At 39.1% G+C, this 22,739-nt stretch overlaps 1 protein-coding gene and 1 long non-coding RNA gene across 5 annotated transcripts in view; one reads left to right on the forward strand and one right to left on the reverse strand.

Moving 5' to 3' along the window:
- Positions 1–5,285, reverse strand: part of ADGRL2 (adhesion G protein-coupled receptor L2) — a 619,868-nt gene extending 614,583 nt beyond the window's left edge. The window contains 1 exon segment of the mRNA NM_001190488.1: positions 4,964–5,285. The gene's annotated coding sequence lies outside the window, so the exon portion shown is untranslated.
- Positions 5,286–12,534: 7,249 nt separating this feature from the next.
- Positions 12,535–22,739, forward strand: part of LOC119872368 — a 56,835-nt gene continuing 46,630 nt past the window's right edge. For 2 of the 4 annotated variants that reach the window (XR_005360450.1, XR_005360451.1), the window contains exon 1: positions 12,793–12,874. This is a non-coding gene — a long non-coding RNA (uncharacterized LOC119872368). Of the gene's footprint in view, positions 12,875–14,384; positions 14,441–22,739 lie in introns of all 4 variants that reach the window. The other 2 variants (XR_005360453.1, XR_005360452.1) reach the window with 2 other exon arrangements.

The raw sequence follows: 22,739 nt of genomic DNA on the forward strand, positions 1-22,739 counted from the left end.
GAAACTGTAGGTGCTCTGAACAGACAGGGAAGAGGTCTCAGTGGCTGTGGGAAGGGCACTTCATTAATATTTCTGGGAGGATTGATAGGAAAATAACATCTATAACAAGAGCTGGAAACAAACTGACTCTCCAATCCTGGCGTAAGGCTTTTTTCAAGTGTTGGCTTTGTTTTCCAACTTTAGATCTTATTAGCCAGTGAAGTTTTGTTTTTTGAGCTCGGACATGTTGATAACTGTCTGGTCGGTGCCAAGACATTTGAGAATTAATTTATCCGAATTTTTTTTTTTTTTTTTTTTTTTGCACATCTCACAAGCTTTCCACAGTGAGAAAAAAAATCTTTTGATTTTACTTTTAATTTCAGGAAATTGACATCTTTTTAGATAGGAAATCCAATCATACAGCCAAAGAATTTAGCAACAAGGGACACAGTCTTCAAATGGTTTTAGGTCAGTTTTAACTTCTCTGACTGTTTATATCAACACACAGCTCATAACCACCATACCCTGTTCTCCTCCCGCACCCTCTTTTTCTTTCAAAGTAGGAATATCAACCAAGTAATGGAGAAATCAAATCTGAAAGGAATGTCTCACAGGCCAAGGAACTCACTCAGCAAGAGATGATGGAAGGGTAAGCTCAAATTTAAATTAATTCCCAACCTTTCCTGTACCAATGGTCGATGTCTAACTTAGCTAATCCGGGCAACACTGATATATTAAAATAACTTTAAAGATAGGTTCTCAGGCTTTCTGCCTGCCAGCAGATAGGGGTTCTGGATATATAGGGCAGCCCATCTGCCTGATACTTCAAACAAGATCTAAAAAGAATGCTGGTATCACTGAAAGGCATCAAAATTGTTTTTCATTCCTTACTCGAGAAATGTGTAGCTTGCTCAATTGCTACTGACCCCATGTTCCCCACATTTCTGCTTCTTGATTATGTGTTGTGCTGGTCAGATTTTTGTTTACATTACATACTGGATATTCAGAGGTCAAATGAACACAGTCTCTGAATCAGATTCCTATGAGTTACATGTATAATAGTTCATCTTCCCACATTGCGTAGAAAAACACTGAGAGGCAGTTCAAGCTATCCCGAATAAACAGACAGAAGTAAAGCCACAGATGCTTCCCTGTATGGACCCGTCCTTGCTCATTTCTCCTTGAGGAGATAACACCTTCCAACATAAGGACGGATAACAATTTCAGTGTTTCAGAGGCCGACCATTTAAAGATGTATTTTCACTCCATTTGTTTTCTTTACCTGCTTTTCTAATATGTGGGTGTATTTCAACTGGGGGAAATGTTCGTTCAGATGCACCCAGCAGAAAGAAAGGCAAGGAAAAGGGCTTCCTTTTCACTCCCCAGGAGATTCTGAAGGGTGATAAGACAAGACAGAAGAACACATATTTTTTTCTGATGGCGACAGTTGTTGGCATGAAAATTTTAATTGTGACCAGGACGTCAATGGAGTTGCAAGGCGAGGTAGTTAGATAAAGCCTCAGGTTAATTTCCATCATTACCAAACACTTTACACCACTGAAAAATTCCAAACGTATAAAGAGATGTCAATCTTGTTCTTTAGACAGGAAAAAAATAAAATAAAATAAAAAATAAAGGTGTGTGTGTGTGGGGGGGGCGCATGCTTCAAAAGCTATCAGTAGACAAGTCAGTCGATTACAGATCTGATTTAGTTCTTAACTCCTTGAGGTAAAAGACAAATGTTCTGTAATGTTCTTGGCACACATTAAATGGAACAACTTAAAACAACAAACCTCTGCTCTAATGGTTGTACAGATAGAAGTAAAGGGCTCTGGTGAGAGTTGAAACATGGGAATCAGATATTGGAATGAAGACTACACATGGGTAAATAGAAAGGTTTTAGCTGTTGGTGGGGGGCATCCTTATTGTAATCGGTTATCGGAGCTGATTAGCCGGGGAGGCATTGCTGTGTGATATTTTGGAGCCAATATCAGAATAAATGGGTTCAAATCCAATTCTATCACAACTGTGTGGCCTTGGCTAAATCGCTCCCTATATACCTCAGTGTGTTGATCTGTGATATGAAGATGATGGTCCCAAGGACCTCACCACGTCGCATGGATTAAATTAATACACACAAAGCAATTAGTATCTGCTGAGTGTCCACTTAATTTGATGGTCAACCCGCACGCAGCAGTGTTTCAGGATTTAGACAGTACGTGTGGCAAGACACGGTCCTTCTTGAGGAATCCTGAGTGGCTGCAGATGATACAGGCATTGAATGTCTGCTGATGAAGCACATCATTTTCCCTCAAGCAGGGATGCAAGTTTCTCTGGCACCACTGAACACTCCCGAAGTTGCAGAGAACTTATTAACACCCTCCATAGCATCCCTTTAAGATGATAATTTATCTTTTTAACTGCACTCAGTAAAACCAGCAGAAAAGAGCCAGGTGGGAATAACAACATGGTATTATATACAGCTACAAGTTTTACCAGTTGTATAGATTCTGCTGCAAGGCACACTAAAATGGAATAAAATGCAACTTATCTTGAACAGTTGCTGGAATGAGTTACTAGGAGAATGGCAAGTTTACAGACGAAGCAAAAGAAACCCATGGGAGTGAAAGGCTGTGACCTTTTTATTTAGGATGCACAGTAAAACCTAATTTAAGGCATACAAGTTATTAGGTCTTTGGAGAGTTTCCTAGGAGGTTTACAAACAAATGTGAAAGTCTATAAAATATGTGATTCTGAAATAGCTGTGAAATGATGGGTTGAGATTCCGTGGGGGAATGCCATCATACCTATCACATGCTGGCAATCTGGTTGAAAAGAGAATGCCTAGTTGTTTGCATTTTCTCTCTTCCCCAAAGCTCTCCCTGGCCACTTCTTATATCTCTGCTCAGCTTGACTGCTGACAGAGTGTTGCATGGCGTTCCTTTGTTCTGAAGGGGCATCCTTTGGTTTCACACTAGTCTCAAGTTCACACAACCAGGCAATCTCACACACCTTTCCATCTGTTCAGGTTTTCTTGCGTCGGGTGCTCCCTTCAAACTCATTTTAAATATGAAACAATCGCCCTCTACCTTTAGTGACGATTCCATTTCTTTCCCTGTAATACTGAAGATGTGAATGGAATCCTCCAGTGACAGTGTCTGGGAAGAAGATATTTCTGGGCAACTCCATGATTCGAATAGATACATTCAATTAGACCTCCTTGGAGAAGCCTCAGTTTACTTGACCACTCGGTATTTCAAAGAGTTTTAAAGAAATTCTAATTACTGCATAAAAAAATAAGTCAAATTCTTCTTCTCTCCCCGCGTAAGGCTTTTATTACCCACTGCTATAAAACATATATCCTTTTTTTTTTTCTGTTGCTATCCTAGCAGAGTAGCCTGCATACCAATAGGATCACTAAAATGCCACGAAGCAGAACATATTCATCTGTTAAATTCTATGTACAGTAACCTAACAAATGCCAGAGACAGAAAGATTGCCCTCTGCACAGTAATACTTGTGTAGATGTCTTCTTTATGCTAACAATGACAGGGCTTCATGCCTTGTACTGTACTCAAAAATCAGAGTGCATTTTTTTTTTTTTTCAGTAGAAGAGTCTGTATCAAAAAGAAAAGGAACTGCACATTTTTGGCACTGAGATATTTTATGTGGATAATAAATTCTTTCCCTTGAACTCCACTAACTACAAGTATCTACCTGGAAGATGAAATCTAAGATTTATGTCATCAGAACTATTCAGTATACCAGAGGATCATTTTTTCTTCTTTTCAGGACTGTCAACTTTGTTTACTGTTTGTGTTCAATTCTCTACTATAACAAGAGATTAAACAGTCTTGTCATAGCTACATGTCAAGCCTTCTTAGAAAAATAAGGTAATACATGTAGAATTATATTAATAGGGGGTGCTTTCAAAGACATATTACATTTATTGAAAACTAAATTGCAACTGGAATGTTATAATTATATTTGTACTAATCAAAAAGAGATTTTTGAGTTTAGAATTTTATGGCATTTAGTAGGTCTTAAAATTGAAATGACTAAGGAATGATTAAAATATTATTACAAGTAACTTCAAGGAAACACATACGAAGTCACGTCAGCCCAGAAACTGACTTCATAAATCAGCATGTATATCGTCAAATCTGTTAGCCTCTTACGTGCATGTTTCATCTAAACGTAACCATTTGGCTATTGAAATCAGCCTTAAAAAAAAATGACACCCAACAATGTTAATGCAAGCATAAGCTTTTCTGTTAGCCTTGCAACATTCAACTTTTTTATAATCTAATTTCAATCTCAAAACAATAAATAAGCGCATGTACAATCACAGTAACTGAATCCTGACTAATTATAATACTTCTGCATAGCTTAGTAACAATTTGTAAATCGTGAAGAATAAATCTATTTGACAGGCCTGTTAGCAATAAGGCCTTCAGCTTCTTGCTTTGCAGCAGAATGAAGTAAAATCTATCCTTTTCTTGCTGTTGTTAGAAACACTTCGACAGTTAGTTCTTTTTCACAGAAAACGCTGCAGGTAGGTGCCGGGGTTAAAAAAAAAAAAAAAAAAAAAAAAAAAAGCAAAAATTACCACGATCGAATTTTACACTCGACTACCTGCTCGGCCAGGATGCAGAAGTTAAAACATACTGAGAGATTATTGTTATTCTTATTCTTTTTTACTAGGGAAAACTTGATGGAGGATTGCACCTCTAGATTAGAGAGTGGACGCTACAGCCTTCCTGACATTGGAAAAACTGAAGCTGGCTGCAGGGAAAATCAACATCACAATACCCGACACTTAAACAATTGTACCTCTTTCGGTTAAGTAACAAAAGCGTGAGGCACCTGGAATCCCAGCGCTTGTGCCTGATGCCAGCGACAATATTACAGCATTCAAGTGACATTGGATAATGAGCGACAGTGGAGGCATTACACACGTCTTTAGAAGAATCAGACTTCCTACCTTGAAAAGACAGATGGAGGTAAGTTCCTTTATAAAAAAAAAAAAAAAAAAAAAAAAGAGAGAGAGAAAGAAAGAAAAAAAAAAGTTGCAAGCAAAGCCAGGCAGCAGCTGCAGTAAATTGAGTCCTTTCAGTCACTGTGTACACATTGCAGTTCTGCAATAAGGGGAAAAATATAATGGGAGGAGCGGCTGTGAACGAGTGACCTCCCCAAAGCTGAGTCCTCTCTGTGAACCAAGCATGGAAAAGCCACTGCTTCTGATTTGCATGGATTATCTCCCCTTGAACAGATACGGAGCAGATACATTTAAATTGAGCTGGCACGATGGCAAGAAGATGGAAGAGTGAATGAATGAGGGGCAGCGCAGGAGGAGAGGGAGAGGGAGAGGGAGAGGGAGAGGGAGAGGGAGAGGGGGCTGCGCGGCTCCTGCACAGCCCGGCCTCCGAAGAGCTACAGCTCCCTCTTCATGTCACAGTTGTAAGATAAGCACCGTTGTCATTAAGAACCGCTTAATCACAGGGAAAAATGCACCCGGGCTGGCTGATGCTCTGGCTGCCCCGATTTTTAGGTGGACGTGTCCCAAGGCTTTCTGTTTGGCCATCAGGATTTTAGGGGTTGGTGGGTGCTGGGGGGGTTGGAGGGGCAATCTGGAAATCTCCTATGAGCAGGAGTTTTGAATGAGATCAGGGCTTTGAGTTGATGGGCGGACGGTGTGTGTCAGGGAAGGAACGTGGACAGTTTGTTCAGTAGAGGATTTATCTTGAAAAAGAGTGAGATCCCTGCGAACTTCCAAAGAGGAGGTGGTATGTCCCGCAGTGCAGAAAGAAAACAGCTATCTGAGTATTTATTAGTGAGGAATTCCCCGGAAAGGACCCAAATGTACAACTGAAAGGGAATTGTGTTGTTGTTCTTGTTGTTTTTAATCTCCTTAGATTGTTAATTGGGTTTCTACCCCCACCCCCCACAACACAACCCCCTTCGTGTTGTCTTTTGCTGGCATTTCAGAATAGAAGAAATCCTTCTTTCTGTACAATACAGATGTGTCTTTAAACGCACGAAGATTATGTGCTTTTCCATTTGCATCATCAGAGCTTTGTACATCCTTATTCTCATCTTAAAAATGAGAAAGAGGGAGTGGAATAGGATTGTGACTCTTGCCAACGGTCACTCAGTAAGTCCGTGGCAGATCTCAGAAGGCAAGAATAACCCTCATTTAGCAAGTTAACGTGAAGCCTGCCTTCTCTTTGTGTAAAGGTGTCTGCAGATGCCCAAACAGGCAGGCAATTAGGTCAATTCAAAGGAAAAATCAGTCAAACCAGCTGGTTGACTGAATTGATCATAGCCTTGGGGAAGCCATTATTAACTTGGTGTGAACCAAATGACATTGGTTAAATATATTTCAACAAATGACATTAAAACTCTCCACATACACATGTGTGGGGTATTTGCAGAGAGTAGGAGAGAGACCAGTCAGATTTTTTGCTGCTGTTGGGAACCCAAATGCTGTCAGGAAAGAGCAAGGATTTAAACATACTATACTTACAGGAACTCTGCCTTGATGGACAGAAGTGATACTTCCAAAGAAATCTCAAGGAAAATGCCAACACACAGTTTCACGAGATTTAGTGAAGATCTGGAATTTCTGAAGGGTGAAGATTTAGAGACTACAACAGTGTTTAGGAAACAATTGCTTGAAAGTAAAAGGGTGAAGACAACAGTTATTTTATGTCTCTGACATCCAATGGCCTGATTGCTCTCTGAGTGGATGGGTGAGTTCTCAGGTTCCTGATATCAATTTGGGCACAGCTTGCACACAGATTGGCGTTGGAATGTTATTGAGGTCTTAATCTTACTTTTCAGATTGTAAACTGGAGTCAGGGACCATATAATAGCCTTTAAAATACCTCCCCTCAAATTTTGGAAGTGTCCTGTACATATTTTAGATATTTCAAAAGTATTTGTATCAAAGATATCAGAAATAATGACAAAGCACCTATATTCTCTAATACCAGTTGTTTAGAATAAAAATTGGATTCATAAATTGTAATATCCTCTGTGCCTTCATGAAATAAAAGGAAATAATTATCACATAAATGTCTTGCGTATATGGGATTATAATAACAGTGGAGTCGTGTTCCGTTGTATGTTGAGGTGGAAGCTTGATTAGGTGTCCCCTTCCTCATACCAGGGGGTACCTTCCAGAGAGTGTGTTTAGGATTTGAGTCACAACTTTCTAGGCACGAATGCTGACTCAGACAATTATCAACTTTGTGTCCATGGGCGAGTTACTTGTGTGTAAAGTGGAGATAAAAAATACCTTTTATGGGGGTGTCTGGGTGGCTCAGTCCGTTAAGTGTCTGCCTTCAGCTCAGGTCATGATCCTGAGGTTCTGGAATTGAGCCCCCTGGCAGGGAATCTGCTCTTTCCTTTGCCCCTCCCCCTTCTTGTGTTTTCTCTCTCTCTCTCTATCTCAAATAAATAAATAAATAAAATCTTTTTAAAAAAATGCCTTTTATTCTATGGTTTCTGTAAGGCATAAAAGAAAGGGCTGAGGATAGCACCTGGGTACATACCTAATCGGTGTAAGCTATTGTTCAATTATTTTAAATCTGTTTCCGTTGCACTTGGTTGTCTCTCTCTGAATTGGGAGGTGTTACTACAGTGTCTATTGGCTGTAGAAGAAGGAAAAAAAGATGACTTCTTTGTCTGTTCCTGGCTCTTTCTCGCCATTGTATGAAGAAGGCTCCTTCCTGGTCCCTGACAACCAGAAGGACCGGTGCCTCTACCTTTTTATAAAAGACAGAAATAGAAGTACTATTCTCAGGAGAGCTAGAGAGTGTTGTAGCAAGCAGATCCAACCTTCTGCACAGGAATAGGAAATGGCTTGTGTGGTACAAAGTGAAGGGCATCCAGAAGCTCCTGGTCCAGAAATATCTTCCCATCTGTCCTCTCCTATTTCCTGAAATGCCACCATTAGACGTTTATTTCTATGTTTTACTGGCTTCCCATTCTCTTTTTCAATTGCACACACTACTGGCAGCACTAACACATTAACAAGTTTACACTTAGAGCAACACATGAATTCATAGTTATTTTAATTATTCTATCAGAGAGACTTTCTTCTAGTAACTAGCTGAAGACCAGCAATGCCAAGGAAAAGCCAGATTTCAGCGAAGGTGGAGAGAAAGCTCATCTGTATATGCCAGACAGTGTGTGGGGGTGAGATCCTACCAAGGGTGCTGCTCTACCTGCGCTTGGGTGCACCCGGATCTGCCAGTACGTGAGAGAGCATGCAGCGGGCACTCGGAGAGTGACGTGCAGGTGCCCGCCCCTGGTGCACTGGGGCAAGGGACACGGGCTCATTCATCCATTCATCCATGCGCCACACACCCATCGAGCGTTTTGTTGGCAAGGGCCACAGGCTGCCTACCTCAAAATAGATGGTCCTTGCTCTCATTTTTATTGGAGATGATGGGAGCAAGCGTGGAAACAGACTGATTCTAATGTTGGACATCTGTCCAAAGAAAAGGGTGGAGAGGGAAGAAGGCAAGGCAAAGCACATTTGCAGTAATGAAGAAGGCCTTTACAAATGAGGCGATGCTTGATGTGACTCTTGAAGGTAGAGTGGGCGCTGTTGGACCAGCAAGGGGAGCTGGCCAAGCTGCGGGTGTGCGCCAGGTGGAGCGAACCCGGGTCCAGAGGCAGGGCAGCCTGAGAGAGACAACCAGCTGGGGAGAAGTCAATTGATTTTTCAGAGCACAGGATAGAAGGATGAGTGGGAAATGTGGAGAGATGTGACTGCAGCGGGAGAAAGAACTGAAGAGCAGGTCACAGGAAGGAGACACAGGGCGCAAGCACGACAGATCCTTTGTCCCTCTGGGCCTCAGCCTTGGACCCTTGTCCCTCCTCTGTCTCCTCATGCCTTGTGCATGCATTCATCCAGGCTCCCCAGCCCTGAGGACACACACACAGGACAACGTTTAAATGACAAGGAGTGCTATCCCTGGTGAGGCAGGGAGGATGTGTTGCCAATTAGATTAGAGATTTAAGTCTTTAGGGAATTGAAATATTCCAAAATCGTTTGTGAGGGTCTGCTACCCCGTTCCGTAACCTAAAGTGCTGAATGGCATTTTCATCTATGAATTAAAATTAATTGTGTTTGGAGACTTTGGGATGTAGCAAATCAGGGTGGGAATCACTGCTGGAGCCCTGGAACTCATTTAGCATATAAAAAAAAAATACAGCACTTTGAAATCCTTAGTGAGACAGATTACCAGCATTAATGCCATTAATACTAATGATGGTTAATAATTGGAAAATCATATTTATAAAAACAGTAACGATAACGGAGTCAAACCAGATAGCAAACCTCCCAACTCTAATATAAAAGGCCATTTCATAAGCTTCCTGTTCTCTTCTGTTGCTTGAATCTTAGTTATTTTGACACATTTATCCAGAAAATATCGAAGTTTCTATACTTAACCCAAGAATGACAAATTGCTTCTTGTAAATATTACACTTACAGTAAAATTCACTGTAAGATAAATGATTACACAGATATTGGACCCAGTAGTGGGAAATATATTTGAATTCTAATAAGGACTGGTTCAAGTTTAAAAACAATTAATAACTGTCAATTTCCCATAAACACAATGACAAGTAAAACCTCCAAAAAGGGCACGCAAACCACAAATGATTAAGAAATTATACTGATTAACAGAATGACTGAATACATTAGGATTCTTTTAAATTATCTTTCGATTGCAGTCTTCCCGCCGGCTGCCACCCACCCAACAGAGGTGACAAGAGTTCTGGTTAGTCCAGCATTCAGCCCTTTTCCCAATATTTTTAAACTATGTCCAGTTCTGTGGCAGCCAAGGTGTGTCTCTTGGATCTCCTTCCGAGGAAAACCTTGGGGTTCTGCTATGAGGGGTGAAGGGAGCCACCAGCCATTAGCACTGCCACCATCCCCCCTCCTCACGCAACCCTTAGACAATGACTAAATGTAATGGGGCTCTTAAGCCTGTTTGGGTTGCCCAGTGCAGGACTCCTTGGAGGCTTTCCCTGCCCAACCCTGCCTCCCCCAGCATGTGACTTCTGCAGGCTTGAGTCCCTCCTAGAACACTGAGACCCCCTAACTCTCCCAGTATCCAGTGCCCAGCAGATGCAAGTTCCTAACAGTCAACAATCTAGTCACTTGATGTAGTACCAACTTTTCTTCCTTTTCTCTTATTCCTTATTTCTCCTTCCCCTCCATTTCCAAAGACCTGGACTCTTACTCTTCATTTATCGATAGGACTCCTAGAAAGCTCCTCACTGTGTCTTTACTTCCCTGAATGTTTTGGGTCTTGGGAAAAAGTAGATTCTTCGGAGAGCTAAAGGTTCTCCAGGAGCTGCTCTCACTGAATGGCTTCTCACGTTGCTGCTGTGTTTCCACACCTCGGAGGTACTGAGTCCAAAACACAAGCACTACCAAACACAGAACTGAACAGTCCAATAGGCTTATTAGGCTAACTGCAGCAGACAGACAATGAGCACAAACAACATGTTGATGTATGTAGATCAATAAGGCTCTGGAAGACGTTCAGGTTCAGTGCTGAAAGAAGTTCGCCTTAAGGAGGGTTTGAAAGATGTAAGAGTCTAAAAGGAGTTAGCGTAAAGGAGGTAGGTAGATTAGGGGAGGAGAAACTCTCCTTTTCTCCTCTAGGTTCTTCGGGTGGTCGAATAATTCAGTTGATCCAAGACAGATTAACCAAATTTAATTTCCTACATACAGGAACCTTATAAAAATGTGAGTCCCAAAGGCAGTCCGGCAATTGAGGCGCATATAACATCCTGAGCTAAAGAAAGGAGTAGGGGATTGGGGCTACAAAGAGAAGGAAGGCCGTTACAGAAAGGCAGAGGAGGTGTTTGGAAGGTAAAAGTTGCTCTGTTATGAAGATACAAGATGTTTAGTAGATAAAAAAATAAAAACTTGTCTCTGCTGATGGCTATCTTCCCGGTACAGGCCCCTTTCCAATGTAAATTTAGGCAGTTGATAGAGAAGTAAAGAGCTTTTCCTGGGTTTGATTGCCTTTCACTCAAAATAATCCTCACTCCAAGGTTACATTTTGGGGTGACCAAACCTGCTCTCCTTCAATAGTGTAATTTCTTCACGGTGCATAGAGTAACAGAGAAAAATGGATGGGCCTTTGGGAATGAAGTCATTAGTGAAAATAATTGAGCACTGAGGTTTTAAATTCAGTTCTTATCTCTATCACCAAGGCACTTATATGTTTCCACTGCAAAAAGGATAACAACTATATTGTTATCTATATATATATAGATATAGATACATCTATATTCCATTTATGAAACACTTGGAGTTTCCCAGACAACAGCACTGTTTAACAATAAAGGCATATCACCATTGATGAATCCTTTGCATTAGGTTCTAAGACGAACATCAGTGAAGAACAAAAAAATCCTTTCGAAAAACTTTTGTTTCTACAAGGCCTTTCAAAGGAGACCTGTGTGACTCATGCAAAGAAGAGATTTACCTGAACTCTAAACCTGAAAGAAAAATGGGTCTGTATGACACCCGCTACAACTCAAGTAAGTGTATTGTTAACTTGCATATGTGAATACAACTATTCCAGAAACAATCTAAAACAAATCATTGTTCTAGGTTAATGTAAAGCTAATGAGTATCTAATTCCTTTAAAGAGTTGTTTTGAATATGTATCATATTTTTTTAAAAGATTTTATTTATTTATTCATGAGAGACACAGAGAGAGAGAGAGAGAGAGGCAGAGACACAGGCAGAGGGAGAAGCAGGCTCATCCCAGGGAGCCCGATGTGGGACTCGATCCCAGGTCTCCAGGATCACACCCTGGGCTGAAGGCAGACACTCAACTACTGAGCCACTTAGGCATCCCAAATATATATCATGTTTAAACAAAATTTATAAATAATGCTTGTTTTGGCCATTTCTTGTGAATGCCCACATTAGTTCAGATTTTTGATTTGAAGCAATAATTTACCCTACCTGTAAGTGCAGGTTGCAGATATTGGGTATGTGAAGACTCTGATGCAGATTCAAGAGAATGGAGACTGATCAAGTGATCCTGAGGGATCCCTGGGTGGCGCAGCGGTTTGGCGCCTGCCTTTGGCCCAGGGCGCGATCCTGGAGACCCGGGATCGAATCCCACGTCGGGCTCCCGGTGCATGGAGCCTGCTTCTCCCTCTGCCTATGTCTCTGCCTCTCTCTCTCTTTCTCTCTCTCTGTGTAACTATCATAAATAAATAAAAAAAAATTTATAAAAAAAGTGATCCTGAGAAGTGCAGACTGACTTGCATTTTAGTTTATCTATCAACTGATTCTCTCACTCATCCTTTCACTCCTTCATTTCTTTAAAAACTATGTGTTCAGCATCTATTGCTTTAGGATACAGCAGGAAACAGGAGAGCCTTGTGTCCCTGCTTATGGGGTAGTTAGCAGGGAAGAGAGACACAACAATAAGCAATTGTATTAAGTGATGCTGTAGATTGCAAAAATCACAGCAATACTTAGTAACTTCTCCTATAGGTAGGGGAGGTCTGTTTCCTCATCCTTGGATGCTGGACTGGTTTTGGGACTTGCTTTGACTAATACTGGAGGAGAAATTGTGCCAGTTCTGAATGTAGTTGCAGCTTTCACTCTCACACTCTTGGAACCCTTGGACTGCTTTGTCCAGCCTGTGGAGGATGAGAGACCACATAGAGAGAGACCCCAGTCATCACAGCCGTCTCACCTGAGGCTATTATGAGTCAGCCAGTCCCTGCTGACCCATAAGGTAACTGTGGCTGCATGAGCAAGTCCAGACAAGACCAGTAGTCCATGGCCCAGACCAGAAGCACAGTCAAGATAAGGCGGTGGTCAACCTGTAAAACTGTGAGCTAACTACATGTTTTTGTTTGTGTCAAGTACTAACTTCTGGTAGTTTGAAAAAGCAAACTAAAACAAATTACTAAAGAGTTATAATAGGGATAAACGTAGGGTGCAGAGCATAGAGACATGTTGATCTAAACTACTGAAGTCAGAGAAGGCTGCCAGAGGAAAATGATCTCCATCCTGAGACCTGATAGACGAGGACTAACAGCTAGCACATGACCATGACCCCCCAAATATAAAAAGCTTTATAGAAAAGGAGACAGTTCTACCATATATATCAAAAGTAACTCATAGGGGCACCTAGGTGACTCAGTGGTTGAGCGTCTGCCTTCAGCTCGGGTTGTGATCCCAGGGTCCTGGGATCGAGTCCCATGTTGGATTCCCTGCGGGGAGCCTGCCTCTCCCTCTACCTATGACTCTGCCTATGCCTATGCCTCTGCCTCTCTCTCTGTGTCTCTCGTGAGTAAGTAAATAAAAATCTTTTTTTAAAAAAAAGTAACTCACAAATATTTAGATCCAAGACCTTGGATTCACCCTTGACTCTATCTTTTATTTTACATTTCACCTAAAGTCTTTTGTAATTCTGTCATCTGTACTTTTAAAATCTGATCAGAATCCAACCACTTCTCACCTGTTCAGGTACAGGTTACACACTCACTTGAATTGTCACTTTGTGGCCTATGGTCTATCGGATTCTACTGTGCAGTTGTCCTGCCTCCCTATGGTCCATTGTCCCCACAGGAACTAGAATGAACCCGCTAAAACACCAGTCAGATCTTGCCACTCTCTACTCAGAACTCCACGTAACAGATTGAATGTGGACCCACAAAGGATATGTTCACATGCTAACCTCCAGAACCTGTGAATGTGACTTTATTTGGAAAAAAAAAAATGTCTTTGTAGATATAATAAGGCAAGTGCCTTTTTCAAGTCCTTTAATTAACTGTCCCTTCTATCTAGCATGTCCTTCTCCAAGATACCTTGTCCGCATGACTCAAGATTTTTATGAAATGTCTTTTATGTGGTGATTGTAGAGTGATCACTCCATCAAAATGCCATTTGCTGCCAAACATTCCCACTCTCAGCTCAGTCCTGTCTTCCTTTGCTGACTTCCTTCTCTCTATAGCATTGCCATTTGTTTGTTAAGTATCTTCCCAAGTAGAATCCGAGCTCCATAAGAGAGAAATCTGTGAGCTTTTCTCATTGCTTTTTGCCTGAGATGGCCAGTAAATAATTGTTCAATTTAATAAATGATACAATGAGTTGAGGAAAGTATATGGGAAATCTAGGAACTCCCTACTTCTGCTCCCAGGGAACCTTCCAGATCTCTCCAGAATTCCTATTAGTTGTCGACTAGCAGTCATACTGCTAATTCTCTGGAGTAGAAGAGTAGATTCTCTAATTTTACAGGACAATGACACTGTTCTGTTATGGCAAGAAGATCATATACAATTTGTACTTTGAAACCCCTTGGTTTTCACTTGTCACTTTATATTTGACTTCATACCAGGCTCCAGAACTCCCAGTGAAATAGTAATGAGGGAATAGCAGCAGCGCCAGCAACAGGTAATGCAAGTTAAAATTTAGAGGCTTAAAGAAGGTTTGAAGGGAATAGGATCAAACGGTGGATACGCATGTAAAGCGGCCTTGGGATGAGGGACAGAGAACATGTGTCCTTTGCTGATTTTCTTTGGTGGGATTTCAAAGAATTTAGGGCATATTCCTGCAAAATGGCAACTTCTAAGCATCAATTACATATTTACTTGGTGGTATAAGCACATAAAGAGTTTGCACTAATCCTACCAGTTCATGCTTCCTACATAGGGGACTATGCACCTAAATGTCAACATTTAATGCAACTTGCCAATTTATGTATATAAAGTCAGTATTCCTTTCTCCAAAATGTATAAGACAATATAAATAAAGTGTCACAAGACATCTTTTGCACTATCCTCAGTCACCAGAGGAGGAAAAATGGATAAAACAGAAGGTTCCAGAAGTTTCCGTTACCATATCTATGTAATCCGGCTTTAGTAATTTTGTTTTCTTTATGTAGCTCCAGAGATGTTTGCATAGCAACAAAAACTGAGACAATACTGCTATCCTTTGAAAAGCAATGGGAGAGCTGAAATGAAAATATAAGCAATCAGCAGGAACATAAATGAGAGACTGTATTCCAGAAGTGGAATTAGTTCAACTAAACCAATGTCTAACATAGTCAAGGAGTTAAACAATGTTGTGGTATTTTAATTAAGGTTGGAGTTTGGGTTTGATTCAGATAAAAATCCTCAACTGCTTATCCCTGGCATACCAGAACTGCCCAAACATCTTGGTCTGCAAAATTAGGCTGGGAATAGCGCCCAAATAGGATTTCTGAAAAGATTTTTGGGATTTTCTTCTTTGACTAAGGCTTGAAATTCTGCAAAGATTGCAAGAATAGTCTTTTTTCCTTTTTGGCTAGAAGCTGGGAATGAAATAACACAAGAAAAATGTTTATGTGTACTTGCAATGAAAAGTTACCTATATTGCTTATATATTTAAAAACTGTTTGAATGGAAGTTTTATTTGTTTTTCATTTTGCTCAAGACATGAAAATAGAGAAGCAAACTTAACTATCTGCCTCATTTTGATGATAGAATAAATGGGTATCTATTTAAGTAAAAATTCCAGGAAATCTAGAAATTGGTCATAGATAGGTTTATAAGAAATCCAGTGATCAATGGGAGTTAAAAAACACATTACAGCATTTGCAAATGCCCTAAAATATTGCTTTCTTAGCTTTGCAGTGGAAAGGGGTGGATAGGGGCGCCTGAGTGGTTCAGTTGGGTAAGCGTTGGCCATGATCATGGTCATGATCATGTGGTCCTGGGATTGAGCCCCACATCAGGCTCCCTGCTGATCTGCCTACTTGTGCACTCTCTCTCTGTGTCAAATAAATAAATAAAATCTTAAAAAAAAAAAAAGAAAAGAAAAAAATAAAGGGGGTGGATAAAATGTTATCTCTTCTACTTTTCTTTGGGCCTAGTAAAAAGTGGTAGGGAAGGGAAGTTTTAGACATCTAAGTAAAATAGCTTGGAAGTATATGAAAATTAGTTACGTAAGTTCAAAGGAAAAATGATGGAAAAAGAGAAAGATATTTCATTCATTCAACAAAAGTCCATTGAGCACTTTGATGTTGAGGATACAGTGGATAAAAGAGACCCCATGGAGGTTGCAGTGTAATGGTATAATAGGGGAGGCAACCATTAAAGGAGCAATGAACAGCCATCTGTCTTCCTTTCTGCCTATCTATCTACCTACCTATCTATCTATCATGCATCATTATCATCTATCTGATTACAGGCTGCAATATGTTTCATGAAGTATATAAACTAGGTGCTACGGTATCAAAAAGTGGAGGACTCTTGGCTGCTATAGTGGATGTCCTGGAGAAAGGCATACATTCAAGTGGGAAACCCCAGGAGGAGATCTTTGTCATAGTAAACATGTAGCATGAATGTGGACTTGGATGATAGTAATGGAAATAAAGTAGGAAGGACAGATCCAAAATACAACCTGGAAGTAGAAAAATTAAAGGATGTGGTGAAGGGGGATAAGGAGAAAGGAAGACCTCAAAATGGCTTCTAAGGCCGTGGGTAGATGGTCATGTCACTCACTGTCAGGGATAGCAAAGATTAAGGGAAGAAATAGATTAGAAAGAAATCAAGAAGTCTGAATACGTTGTGTTTGCAAAATCCATGATACATCCAAGTAGAGAAGTAAATAATAGAGGCTGTTGGATTATGAATCAGATGCTCAGAGGAGAGGCCTGGTCTAGGGGTATCAATGAGGTAAGGTAATTATGATCAAGTATCTCCTCTGCTTACACACTCTCAGTGGGTTCCCATTGCTATGGCATATAGTTCAATGTCTTTAGGATGTTATTGAAGCCAGTCTACTATCTTACCTTTACAACCTTATAGGATTTGTGATACATGAAATTATTTTTTTCCTGGATGCTAGTATGCGTTAGAGATGTGAAATGACAAGTGAAAAGTGAAGTGCTCAATTCTGCATGTGATCTTCCCTCAGCAAGGTAGTGTCCTCTGTGTATTCACAGTTTATTTTTACCTCAGTAATAACACTTAATAGACTACATCACCATTTATCTATTTATAGTTCCGTCTATGTTACTAGAACATGCATTCATCAAGGAATGAATAGTTTTTATTAATCTTGTTATACCCAAGGCCTAATATCCAGAGCCCAGAGTGCTTGACACAGAGTACATGCTTAATAAATCTAACTGGTAATTCATATTAAAAAGAGCAAATAAAAATGAAATTTGCTTGGAGAATGTTATAGATTCTAGGAGCTCAATTCTAGAGTGTTGTTGAACCAGTGTTAGGAATCCCATGAAGATAAATATTTTGATATTCTGTCAAATGTTAAATTGGGGTGTCTTGTAGGTTCTGTGCAGAGTAGTGAGAGTTCTGAATTCACTGACAAGCTTGTTACCCAAGAAGGAAGCTGAACAGAAGCAATATTGTAATAAAAAGAAACCTGAAGTTCTTTCCTACCCCCGACCCCCACAAAATAACTCTTACACCTGTTATTACCAGAAGAAAGGGGTACTGTTTTCTTTCTATATCTAAACATATGTAGTCTGCTTCTTGGATATTTCTTTCCCTTTTCAAATCTCTATTGAAAGTGAATTTTCAACTGCTGTTTCTATAACAGTATGTTTGGGAAGGAATATATTTTATGAGGTACTATGGCTGACCTCCTCATTCCCTAAGGATGACCCTGACCTTGTCTAGGTGTGGGTCCTGTCCCAACTCTTCAAGATAAATTTAAAAGATCCTTAGAACCAATCTAGTCTCTAGTTGGCAACAAGCTCAAGATCTCCAGTAAGTCTAGTTTTTAGACCTAAATTATTCTGAATGCCACAACAAGTCCCAGAAGACGTGGAAGTTTTAGAACTATTTTACAATTCAGAATGTGAACATGGCAATGTCTGAGGAAAACTGGTGCATCGGAAGAAAAAAATGACACATAAAGGGTAGCAGCTTGAGCTTGTGTTTTAAGAATAGTTTCCTATTATGTCGTAGAAGGCAGAAACTGTAAGAGCCTGTAATAAGGGTCACAAATTCAAATGCCATTGGGGTCCTGATAGGTAAAGTGAATGATTGGACAGAAAATCAATGAGGAGACATTGACCTTAAATGACATATGGACTAGATACACTTAATAGATATATACAGAGAATTCTATCCAAAAGCAGCAGGATACACATTCTTCTCAAGTGCACATGATAGATCACACGTTAGGACACAGAACAAGTCTCAGTAAATTTAAGAAGATTGAAATCACAGGAAACATCTTCTCCAATCACAATAGTATAAAATCAAAAATCAATTACACAAAGACAACCAGAAAAATCACAAATATGTGGAGACTAAACAACATGCTACTGAATAACCAATGATACAATGAAGACATCAAAAGGGAACTAAAAAATTAAAAAACAAACAGAGACAAATGAAAATGAGACACAGCAAAAGCAGTTCTATGGGACACAGCAAAAGCAGTTCTATGAGAGAAGCTCGTAGTGACAAAGGCTTACCCCAAGAAATGAAAAAACTCAAATAAATAATCTGACTTTACACCTAAAGGAACTAGAAAAAGATGAGCAAAACCCAAAGTTAGTAGAAGGAAGGAAATAAAGATTAGAATGGAAATAAATGCAATAGAGACTAAATAAAAGTAAAAATCAACAAAACAGTAGAAAAGATAAATAAAACTAAAAGCTGGTTCTTTAGCTCTAGCTCTTAGTTTCCTTTAGCTAGACTTACCAAGAAAAAGAGAAAAATCTCAAATAAATACAATTGGAAATGCAAGAGTAGTTACAACTGATACCATAGAAATATTAAAATCATAACAGATTACTATGAACAATTGTATGTCAACAACATAGAAGAAATGGATAAATTTCTAGAAACATACAATCTTTCAAGGCTGAGTCATGAAGAAATAGAAAACCTGAACAGGACAATTATGAGTAAGGAAATTAATCAAATACCCTCAACAAACAAAAGTACAGAAGTAAGTGGCTTCATCGGTAAATTTTATCTAACATTCAAAGAAGATTTAGTAGCTAGCCTTCTCAAACTTCTACAGAAAATTGAAGATGAGGAAATTCTTCCAAGCTCATTTTACAAGGCCAGTATTGCTCTGATGCCAAGATCAGATAAGGATACCACAAAAAGAAAATTATAGGCCAATATCCCTAATGAACATAGATATAAAAATCATCAACAAAATATTAGTAAATAAAATTCAGCAATATGTTAAAAGGATCATACATTGTGAACAAGTGGAATTTATTTTAGAGATGCAAAGATGGTTTAACATCACAAATCAATCAACATGACTTACCACATTAATAAAATAAATCATATAATCATCTCAATAGATGCAGAAAATGCATTTGACAAAATTCATCATCAGTTCATAATAAAAACTATCAAAAATGAGTATAGAGGGAATCTACCTCAACATAATAAAAACCATACATGACAAAACTACACTAACATCATACTGCATGGTAAAAACCTGAAAGCTTTCCTTTTTAAGATTAGGAACAAGACAAAGATGCTCAGTCTTACCACTTTTATTCACCATAGTATTGAAAAGTCCTAGCTGCAACAATTATGCAAGACAAAGAAATAGAAGACATTCAAATTGGAAAGGAAGAAATATTCACAGTTAATATTGGTTATGTATAGAAAACCTGGCAGACTTTACCAAAAAGCTGTTAGAAGTAATAAATGAGTTCAGTAAAGTTAAATTAATATACAGAATTAATATGCAGAAATTGTTTGCATTTCTATACCCTAGTAACAAATTATCAGAAAGAAAAGTTAAGAAAGCAATCCCACTTACAATTGCATCAAAAAGAGTAAGATAGGGATCCCTGGGTGGCGCAGCGGTTTGGCGCCTGCCTTTGGCCCAGGGCGCGATCCTGGAGACCCGGGATCGAATCCCACATCAGGCTCCCGGTGCATGGAGCCTGTTTCTCCCTCTGCCTGTGTCTCTGCGCACCCCTCTCTCTGTGACTATCATAAATAAATAAAAATTAAAAAAAAAAAAAGAGTAAGATATCTAAGAATGAATTTAACCAAGGAGGTGAACGACATGTACACTACATGTGCACATGACATGAAAACTACAATGCATTGATGCAAAAAATTAAAGAATGAATAGACATTCTATGCTCACGAATTGGAAGAATTAAATTATTAAAATGTCAGTACTACCCAAAGCTATCTACAGATTCAACTCCTACCAAAATTCCAATGGCATTTTTCACAGAACTAGAAGAAATAATTATAAAATTTCTATAGAACCACAAGAGATCCCAGTTGCCAAAGCAATCTCGAGAAAGAAGAACAGGTTGCAGTTACTACACCCCCTGCTTTCAAACTATACAGCTAAGCTATAGTAACCAAAATAGTATGGTATTATCATAAAACAGACATGTAGATCAATAGAATAGAATGGAAATCTCAGAAATAAACCCACATGTATGCTCAATTAATTTGTGACCAAAAAAGCCAGGAATATACAGTCAAGAAAAGAACAGTTCCTTCAATAAATGGTGTGGACACCACATGCAAAAGAATGAAACTGGACCACTATCTTACACCATATGTAAAAATTAACTCAAAATGGACTTAAAGACTTGAATGTGAGATCTGTAACCATAAAATTCCTAGAAGAATACATGGAAGCAAGCTCCTTGACATCAGTCTTGGCATTGGACTTTTGGATCTAACTCCAAAAGCAAAGGTTACAAAAATAAAAATAAATGGGTGGGATTACATTAAACTAGAGATCTTCTGCATAGCAGAGGAAACCATAAAGAAAATGAAAAGGCAACCTATTCAATGGGAGAAAATATTTGCAAATCATACATCTGCTAAGGAGTTCATATCCAGAATATGTAAAGAACTCAAAAAATTCAATATTAGAGAAACCAGTGTGATTAAAAAATGGGCAGAGTTGCTAAGCCATTTTTGCAAAGAAGGCCTACAGATCGCCAGCAGGCGCATAATAAGATGTTCAATAGCAAGCAATCATCGGGCAAATGCAAATCACAACCACAGTGAGATACCACCTCACCTGTTAGGATGGCTATTATCAAAAAAGACAAGAAATAATAAATATTGGAGGGGATGTGGAGAAAGGGAACCCTCATACACTGCTGGTGAGATTATTAATTGGCATTGTCACCAAGGAAAAGAGTATGGAGGTTTCTCAAAAACTGAAAAATAGAACTACCAGTTGATTCCTCAATTCCACTGTTAGGTACTTATCCTAAAAAAAATGAAAATACTAGTTCAAGAAGCTATATGCACCCTATGTTAATTGAAGCATTATTTACAGCAGCCAAGATATGCAAACAACCTGAGTGTAGTTGATGAATAAATGGGTAAGGAAGAGGTGATGTAATACACAGTGGAATGCTACTCTGCCATATAAAAGAAGAAAATCTTGCCATTTGTGACGACACAGGGGGTGAAATAAGTCAGACAGAGAAAGACAAACACCATATGATTTCACTTATATGTGAAATATAAAAAACTAAACAAAATAAAACTCAGATACAGAGAACAGATAGGTAGTTTTCAGAGAGGAAGGGCGGGTTAGTGAAATGAGTTAAGGGGATCAATTGTATAGTGTTGGGCGGTAACTAGATTTATCGTGGTGATCACTTTTGTAGTATATACAAATATTGAATAATTATGTTATACACCTGAAGCTAATATAATATACACCAATTTGACCTCCATAAAATAAAAAAAGAAGGTACAGTGAATGAGTGGAGCAGGCTCTTGTTAGACAGTTGAGCGAGCATAGTACACCACAGCCAAGTGGATGGTGCATGCCCTCCCGAGCTCACAACACACAGTGATTAAAAAACTCAAACGTGAGACAGTAAGCCTTAAAAATATGCATCACATCATGCTGACTCCTCTGCTTAGAACTCTCCTATTATCCTCCCCCCTTTTCCCAAGTAGAATACAAAACACTTCCATTACCTGTGAGATACTGCTTGTCTTACCACCCTCTACAGTTTCCAGGCATTGCTGCCCCTCGGCCCCTCACCTGTACTTGACCACAACCAGCAAGCCTTTGTTTTATCCTCCAGCTGGAATGATCTTCCCTTAAACTGAAAACAAAGTCCCTCAGTTTGGCAGTTCTGTATTTAAATGGAGCCTTGTGATAGATGCTATCTCCAGTTTCATGATAGCATGATGCCTCCATCACTGTCTAGCCCTTTTATTATGTCTTATCTCTGTAACATTTATCACAAGAAGATATTTTACTATTCCTGAAAACATTTGATGTGAACATGGAATATTACTTCAATAGACTCTTTTCTTAAATATATATGTGTGCACGTGTGTATTTCTGTGTGTATATGTATGCATGTGTACATATATGTATGTGTGTAAATATGTATAAATATACTGTAAATATATATTTAAGTGTATATTTTTGTATATACCTTGGCTTAATCCTGATCAGACACTTCAATGTATGTGTATAATGAAGGAGCTGAATTTTGTTAGGTTTTAAGTAGCATGTGAGTTTATTATTCTCAATTTCTCTTTCAATATACTTGCTGTTTTCTCCTGCCCCAATACGAACTTTCCAGTGTAGCAAAAGCCCTACAACTCAAAGAAATGCAAAATGAACCATGAATCCTCAAAGATATGCTATAGAAATGGGTAGAATTATGTAAAATATAAATGTGTGTATGATTTTTACATTTTTTAGTTATACAAATGCAACATATACATTTAATAGTCATTTGATG

Source organism: Canis lupus, chromosome 6, assembly GCF_011100685.1.
Source record: "Canis lupus familiaris isolate Mischka breed German Shepherd chromosome 6, alternate assembly UU_Cfam_GSD_1.0, whole genome shotgun sequence".
Taxonomy (NCBI): domain Eukaryota; kingdom Metazoa; phylum Chordata; class Mammalia; order Carnivora; family Canidae; genus Canis; species Canis lupus.